Below are 8,777 nucleotides of genomic sequence, written 5' to 3'. Positions count from 1 at the left end.
TCAAACTGATAATCCCCACACATCTTGGCTCCTTCAGTCTATATTTATATATAGTACCAGTCAAAAAGTTGGACACACCTACTCATTCCAGGGTTTTTCTTTATTTTTACAATTTTAAACATTGTAGAATAATAGTGAAGACATCAAAACTATGTAAAGTGGTTGTTCCACTGGATATCATTAGGTGAATGCACCATTTTGTAAGTCGCTCTGGATAAGAGCGTCTGCTAAATGACTTAAATGTAAATGTAAATGTAAAACAAAACGAATACATTAGTGAGGTTCCAAGGTTAGAATCCAGAATTAGGCTTCGTGTTCTAGAATGTTCTAGAATTCTAGCCCCATTCTAACCCTATATCAAAATATCAAAATCATATCATCAACATCTTAGTGTAACCGATGTGAAATGGCTAGTTAGTTAGCGGTGGTGCGCGCTAATAGCATTTCAATCAGTGATGTCACTCGCTCTGAGACTTGAAGTAGGGTTTCCCCTTGCGTTGCAAGAGCCGTGGCTTTTGTGGCGCGATGGGTAACGATGCTTCGTGGGGTGTCAGTTGATGTGTGCAAGGGTCCCGGGTTGGGGCGAAGAGAGGGACGGAACCTACACTGTTACATTAGCATTCAGACTTGTATTTAATCAATCAAAATCCATAGTCAAAATAAAATACACATTTAAAATGTTAATCTGTTTTTAACAATAATGTATTTAGAGGAAAAAAACGAAAGTAAGATTTCATACAAACAATATGATTTTATGTGGCATAAACAAAAAGGCAAATTCTCAGACAAAAACACAAGTCGGAACACAGACTTTCTATTCTCTAATTTCAAGTCATGGAAAATGCCTTTCCACAATTAGGTTCCTTAACTGAGAACATTAGAAAAGCTTTTCTCCTATGTGTTCCTTCTCATGTGTTTTCAGGATCCCTAACTGGGTGAAACTCTTTCCAAACCTGGGGTGTATTCATTCTGCCTGAACGTTGGACAAAATTATTGGACGAATTCAAGTCCCCCTCCGTTTTCGTTCCTTTTGCTGCCATTTAACTTAATGAACGTTTTGCAACAGAATCGGCGGAATGAATACACCCCATGGGTTGGAACCAAAATAATTTTATCCAATTGCCATTTGTTTGTTACATTCTACTGTTCCGACCAATGATGTGTACAAACCCTGGATGACTGAAAAGGGGGCGGGGCTGTATTGAAGCCACCACCTTCGTACCCCATGGGAGATATAGAAATACATTTATTAATTTCTACATTGATTTTGGACACGTTTACAGACAAATTAATACGTTTAAATTCTATTGTGTGAGCTAAACATAATATATATATATGTACTGTTTATACACTGAGTGGACAAAACTTTAAGAACACCTGCTCTTTCCATGACATAGACTGACCAGGTGAATCCAGGTGAAACCAGGTGAAAGCCAGGGTCCCTTATTGATGTCACTTGTTAACTCCACTTCAATCAGTATAGATGAAGGGGAGGAGACAGTGGAGACATGGATTGTGTATGTGTGTGTGCCATGAATGGGCATGACAAAAGACTGAAGTGCCTTTGAACGGGGTATGGTAGTAGGTGCAGGCACACCGGTTTGTGTCAAGAACTGCAACGCTGCTGGGCTTTTTCCTTAATTACATGTAATTTTGTCCTTGAAAACATTTAATTGAAATACTGTAGGATTCCATTCATTCCTATGGAGGACTGCTCCTAATGGGGTGTGCCAATACGGTCGACCAGTGGCTTCAAAGCCTCTCAATGGCCAATACATAGCATCAGCAATCCAGGGTTTATATACGTCACAGGTTCCGACCATCAAAATAAAGTTCTGAACTGGTTCGTACCAGTTTATATCGTTCCTTTCTTTTCCTTTTTTAACATGTAGCTCATTAAATGACTTCACCAATCAGTGTGGATGGAGCAGCTAGTTGTATGATGGACAGACAACAAGTGTAGGGCGCGAGATGCGACTGAGACGGGAGAGAGCAAGTAGCTCCGGAGGGGGAAGGGCAGGTAGGCTTTGCATAAGCGCTTTGTCTGCAATTTTTGTAGGACTGAAAAAAAATGGCCAGAATTTAAATTAAATTCCCAGTGTTTCCAGATTTCTATGAAACATGACCTATAATTAATTACAATATGAGTGAAATACTTTTCCTTCAAATTTGTATTTATTAAGCATGTTAAAAAGCAGCCTTTCTGTGTTGTTATGGTGTGGGCTACCCCAAAAAAACGGAATGGTGTGGGCGTATACCAGTCATTAAAATATTAATGCAAGTAGACTACTGATTGGCCAGCTCATCCTTCTCAGGGAGATGACATCATGTTCTATGAGGAAATAGCAAGAATTTTTTTAATCGTCTGTTTGGTTTTTTTTTAAGTGTTTTTCTTCAATTTATGCTTTGTCCGTAAACACAAGTATAGGACAAGTCAACAACATTTACATATGAGTTAACAGAATTAACTTTTAAAGTGAGATTTTCACTGGGCAGTTACTTTAAAAGAAAGTTATTAACCATTTCCAACGCAATTAAAATAACGGTTCTGTTCAGGAAAAGTAGAGATCACTTTCTTTCCTGGTTCTGTTTCTCAACTTTTTCCAGTTTTTGGTTCTGTTCTCTGAGCCGGTTCCTGCTACACACTGGGCGTATTGGAAAGACTGTGTGTATTCTCTCAAGCCTTTTCAGGTTCCCTAACCGTGTAAAACTCTTTCCACACTGGGAACATTGGAATGTCTTGTCTCTTGTGTGTATTCTTTCATGTTCCTTCAGATGCCCTAACCGTGTAAAACTCTTTCCACACTGGGAGCATTGGAAAGGTTTCTCTCCTGTGTGTATTATTTTATGTTCCTTTAGGCTCCCTAACTTGGCAAAATCCTTTCCACACAAAGAGCAATGGTAAGATGTCTCCCCTGTGTGTGTTCTTTCATGCTCCTTCAGATTTCCTAACTGTGTAAAACCCTTTCCACACTGGGAGCATTGGAAAGGCTTCTCTCCTGTGTGTGTTCTCTCATGCATATTCAGGTTCCCTAACAAGGTAAAACCCTTTCCACACTGGGAGCATTGGAAAGGTTTCTCTCCTGTGTGTGTTCTGTCATGCATATTCAGGTTCCCTAATCGTGTAAAACTCTTTCCACACTGGGAACATTGGAAAGACTTCTCTCCCGTGTGTGTCTTCTCATGCCTTTTCAGGTTCCCTAACAGAGTAAAACTCTTTCCACACTGAGAACAGTGGTGTCGTCTCACTGGTTTGGGCGTCTCTGGGTCTGGTTCCCCTGAAGGACTCTTCTCACGGTCAGAGTGAGAGTCTGGTCCCTCTCCTGCCAAAGACAAACAGAGTATTTGGTTAAACAGAAAGACCTGAATGAAACCTCCACATGGTTAAACTGTCTTCCTATGAGGTTTAATCACATCAGTCACCAGCTAAATCAATAAGTGTATCGATGACGTTGTCCCCACAGTGACAGTACTTACATACCCCAACCAGAAGCTATGGATTAAATGCAACATCCGCACTGACCTAAAGGGTAGAGCTGCCGCTTTCAAGGAGCGGGACTCTAACCCGGACGCTTATAAAAAATCCCGCTATGCCCTCCGACGAACCATAAAACAGGTAAGGCGTCAATAAAGAACTAAGATTGAATCCTACTACACTGGTTAGTTGGATGTGGCAGGGCTTGCAAACTATTAATTACCACAAGGGAAAGCCCAGCTGCGAGCTGCCCAGTGACACGAGCCTACCAGACGAGCTAAATTACTTCTATAGGCACTTTGAGGCAAGCAACACTGAGGCATGCATGAGAGCACCAGCTGTTCCGGACGACTGTGTGATCACGCTCTCCGCAGCCAATGTGAGTAAGACCTTTAAACAGGTTAACATTCACAAGGCTACAGGGCTAGACGGGTTACCAGGACGTGTACACTGAGCATGAGCTGACCAACTGGCAAGTGTCTTCACAGACATTTTCAACCCCTGTCTGAGTCTGTAATGCCAACATGTTTCAAGCAGACCACCATAGTCCCTGTGTCCAAGAACACTAAGGTAACCTGCCTAAATTACTACCAACCCGTAGCACTCACGTCTGTAGCCATGAAGTGCTTTGAAAGGCTGGTCATGGCTCACATCAACACTATTATCCCAGAAACTCTAGACCCACTCCAATTAGCATACTGTACTGTCCCAACAGATCCACAGATGATGCAATCTCTATTGCACTCCACACTGCCCTTTCCCAGCTAGACAAAAGGATGTGAGAATGCCATTCATCTGTGGTGCTATGTAAGAATGCTATGTGAGAATGCTATGTAAGAATGCTATGTGAGAATGCTATGTGAGAATGCTATTCATGGACTACAATGTGAGAATGCTGTTCATGGACTACAATGTGAGAATGCTATTCATTGACTACAGCTCAGCGTTCAACAACATAGTGCCCTCAAAGCTCATCACTTAGCTAAGGACCCTGGGACTAAATACCTCCCACTGTAACTGGATCCTGGACTTCCTGACGGGCCAAGCTTCCTGCCATCCAGGACCTCTATACCAGGCGGTGTCAGAGGAAGGCACTAAAACTTGTCAAAGACTCCAGCCACCTTAGTCATAGACTGTTCTCTCTGTTACCGCATAGCATGCGATACCGGAGTGCCAAGTCTAGGTCCAAGAGGCTTCTAAACAGCTTCTGCCCCCAAGCCTTAAGACTCCTGAACATCTAATAAAATGGCTACCCAGACTATTTGCACCCCCCCCACCCCACCTCTTCTGTTACACTGCTGCTATTCTATGTTTATTATCTATGTATAGTCACTTTAATAACTCTACCTACATGTACATATTACCTCAATTACCTCGACTAACCGGTTCCCCCCGCACATTGACTCTGTACCGGTACCCCCCTTTATAGAGCCTCACTACTGTTATTTTACTGCTGCTCTTTAATTACTTGTTACTTTTATTTCTTATTCGTATTTATTTGGGGGGGGGGTATTTTAAATGTTTTATTTTTTTTAAACTGCATTGTTGGTCAAGGGCTTGCATTTCACTGTAAGGTCTACACCTGTTGTATTCGGCGCATGTGACAAATAAAATTTGATTTGATTGCTTAGTGCAGATTTTTAATGAGTGAGAATTTAAAACCAACTGTACATCTACTACACATCTGCATTTAAGGCCATTTCTAAAATAAACAGATAGTATCAAAATACTGTAAGCACCTACACTACCGGTCAAAAGTTTTAGAACCCCTAATCTTTCAATGGTTTTTCTTTATTTTTACTATTTTCTACATTGTAGAATAATAGTGAAGACATCAAAACTATGAAATAACACATATGGAATCATGTAGTAACCAAAAAAAGTGTTAAACAAATTAAAATATATTTGAGATTTGAGATTCTTCAAATAGCCACCCTTTGCCTTGATGACATTTTATTTATATTCAGACAAAAATATATTAGTTAAATAATACAATCAAAATTCAAAATAAATAAAATATGGCTTAAATCAATTTTACATTCAGTACTTGTGGTGGAAGAATAATACTGATGGTAAGATTAATAAGGTTGGGAAAAATGTTTCATGGCAACAATGTTATCAGAACAACGTCATCACATTTTCATCTTGATGACCAGCACAAAACAACTCAATTCAAGAGGTTTCAAGGTTAGAATCAAGAAATGCACATTCTATTCATCGATTTAATTATTTACGTTTCGGAATATCCAAATCATATTCAAATGCGGCCAAATATAGTGTCGCCCTTGCACTTTTCTTAAATAAATAAATCCCTATTTCTTCATTGGCTTTTCAACATTTGCAGAACTAATTTTATTTGGTTTATGATTTTTCTTTTAGAAAATAAAGTGGCATGGGGACAAAATGATTAGCACCCCGGTGCTAGTACTTAGTCCTTTGTGTACTGACAACCAAATGAAGCATTCAAAGAAAAGAACATCCCTCCCCCTACAATCAAACAGTTTGATAGGGCTGTGGGGTTGCTTTGCTGCCTCTGGTACTGTGGACCTTGAACTTGTGCAAGACATCATTAAATCAGCAGATTATCAAAGGTTTTTTGGAGTTCAATGTTCAACCCAGTGTCTAAAACCAGTGTCTCTGTTGAAGGTTGTGGGTCTTCCAGCAGGACAACAACCCCAAACTCAAATGGATTAGAATGGTTCAAGAAGAAACTCTGGACTGTTCTGGAGTGTTCTGTTCTGGAGTGTTCTGGACTGTTCTGGGTTGTTCTGTTCTGGAGTGTTCTGTTCTGGAGTGTTGTGTTCTGGAGTGTTCTGTTCTGGAGTGTTGTGTTCTGGAGTGTTCTGGAGTGGAGTGTTCTGTTCTGGAGTGTTCTGGAGTGGCCAGCGAAGAGTCCAGATCTGAATCACATCCATAACCTCTGGTGATATTTGAAAACAGCAGTTGGTGGAGCGAAACCCTCAAACATTGACAGTTTGCTGCTGAAGAGTGGGCCAAATTGCTAGTAGACAAGGGCAGCAAGCTCACTGATGGCCATAAGAAGTACTATGGCATTTGTCTTTATTTTCTGAATAAAACAACAACTGGTTCTGAAAATCCAATTATATGGTGATCACATACATAATATGCAGATTTTATAGAAACAATATTATTTAATGTGGCATAAAACAACAGTCAAAACATCAATCAGAACACAGCGTGTCTATTCTGTCATGGGATTTCAGGTCTTCTGTCCGGGAAAATGTCTTTCCACAATTAGGTTCCCTAACTAAAACTCTTTCCAAATTGTGAGCTTATCCTCTCCTGTGTGTGTATATGTTCTCATGCTTTTTCAGGTTCCCTAGCTTGGTAAAACTCTTTCCAGACTGGGAACAAGGGTAAGGCTTTTCTCCAGAGTGTATTCTCTTATATATGTTCAGGCTCCCTAACTGGGTAAAACTCTTTCCACACTGATAGCAGTGGTAAGGCTTTTCTCCTGTGTGTATTCGTTTATGCTTTTTCAGGGTCGCTAACTGGGTAAAACTCTTTCCACACTGGGAGCAGTGGTGTGGTTTCTCCCCTGTATGTGTCCTCTCATGTGATTTTAGGTCCTGTGATTGTTAATATCTCTTTCCACAATGGGAACATGGATAAGGCTTCTCTCCATAGTGTATTCGTTTATGCTTTTTCAGGGTCGCTAACTGGGTAAAACTCTTTCCACACTGGGAGTACTGGAAAGGATTTTCTCCTGTGTGTATTTTCTCATGCTCTTTCAGCTTCCATAACCACTTAAAACTCTTATTACACTTGGAGCAGTCGAGTCGTCTCACTGGATTAGGCGTCTCTGGGTTTGGTTCCCCTGAAGGACTCTTCCTGCTGTCAGAGTGAGAGAATGGTATCTCGCCTGCCAAAGAACAAACATAGTATTTAGTTAAATGGAGTGTGATTGAAACCTCCACAAGATAAAATTGTTTTCCTATGCGGTTTAATCCAGACTAAATCCCTCATTATAAAACTGTAAATGTGGATCCTGATTGGTTGATAGCTTAAAAAAGTGAACAAATGAAAATACAGCTAGTGTGCTGTCTAAAACTTTAACAAGCCATACAACTTTATGCACAAGGACTACTTTTAACAGTTTACAAAAACCACATTTACTTGAAGAATTGTGCAGCTGCAACGTTTGGTAACAGAATTTCTGTAAAATGTCGCTCAGTTTTTAATGTGACCACATTTTCCAAATACTGTATCTTCTCTGAATTAAGATTCAAAGATGTCTGCAGAAAGAATGGGGTGTCAGCTATGACATCACACCTGAAGTTAGAACAAATATATTTTGGTTATTGAACTACAGTAAGTGAAGTGGATTTAAACCCGGTAACAGAATTGCAGTAACAGAATTCAAGTTCAAGTTGGAAGTTGTATAAATTGTACAGTACCAGTTGTACGGTATCTGGTAGGACACACCTACTCATTCAAGGATTTTTCTTTATTTTGACTATTTTCTCCATTGTAGAATAATAGTAAAGACATCAAAACTATGAAATAACACATTTGGAATCATGTAGTTACCAAACAAACCCAAATATATTTTATATTTCAGATCCTTCAAAGTAGCCACCCTTTGCCTTGATGACAGCTTTGCACACTCTTGGCATTCTCTCAAAAGATTGGAAAAAGTAAGGGTTCTTAACAGCTATCCTGGGGAATTCCTGATTCTACCTGGATTATAAATTACCTTGACTAACCTGTAACCCCGCACATTGACTCGGTATGGTACTCCCTGTATATAGCCTTGTTATTGTTATTTTATGGTGTTACTTTCTTATTCTTTTTAACTTTAGTTTATTCGGTAAATATTTTCTAAACTCTTTCTTGAACTGCACTGTTGGTGAAGGGCTTGTACGTAAGCATTTTCACAACAAGGTCTACACATGTATTCGGCGCATGTGACAAATAAAGTTTGATTTGATTTGATTATGTTTGAGAGGCTTCCATTTAAGAACACCCTCTGTGTCCTGTTAGACAAGTAACTCTTTATCCACATTATAGCAGGGGGTGTAAAGTCATACGTTTTTCCAGCAGCAGACTATGATCGATAATGTCAAAAGCGACACTGAAGTCTAACAAGACAGCCCCCACAACAATTGTATCATCAATTTCTCTCAGCCAATCATCAGTCATTTGCTGTGCTTCCCTATAAGCGTGCTGAAAGTCTGTTGTTAATTTGTTTACTGTGAAATAGCATTGTATGTGGTCAAACACAAAGCTAATGTACCAAATGAACATACAACGTGTACAAACACGGAACATGGAAACATAG

The sequence above is a fragment of the Salmo salar genome, chromosome ssa12 (assembly GCF_905237065.1).
Source record: "Salmo salar chromosome ssa12, Ssal_v3.1, whole genome shotgun sequence".
NCBI classification, from domain to species: domain Eukaryota; kingdom Metazoa; phylum Chordata; class Actinopteri; order Salmoniformes; family Salmonidae; genus Salmo; species Salmo salar.
Note: the sequence above shows the minus strand (reverse complement) of the source record.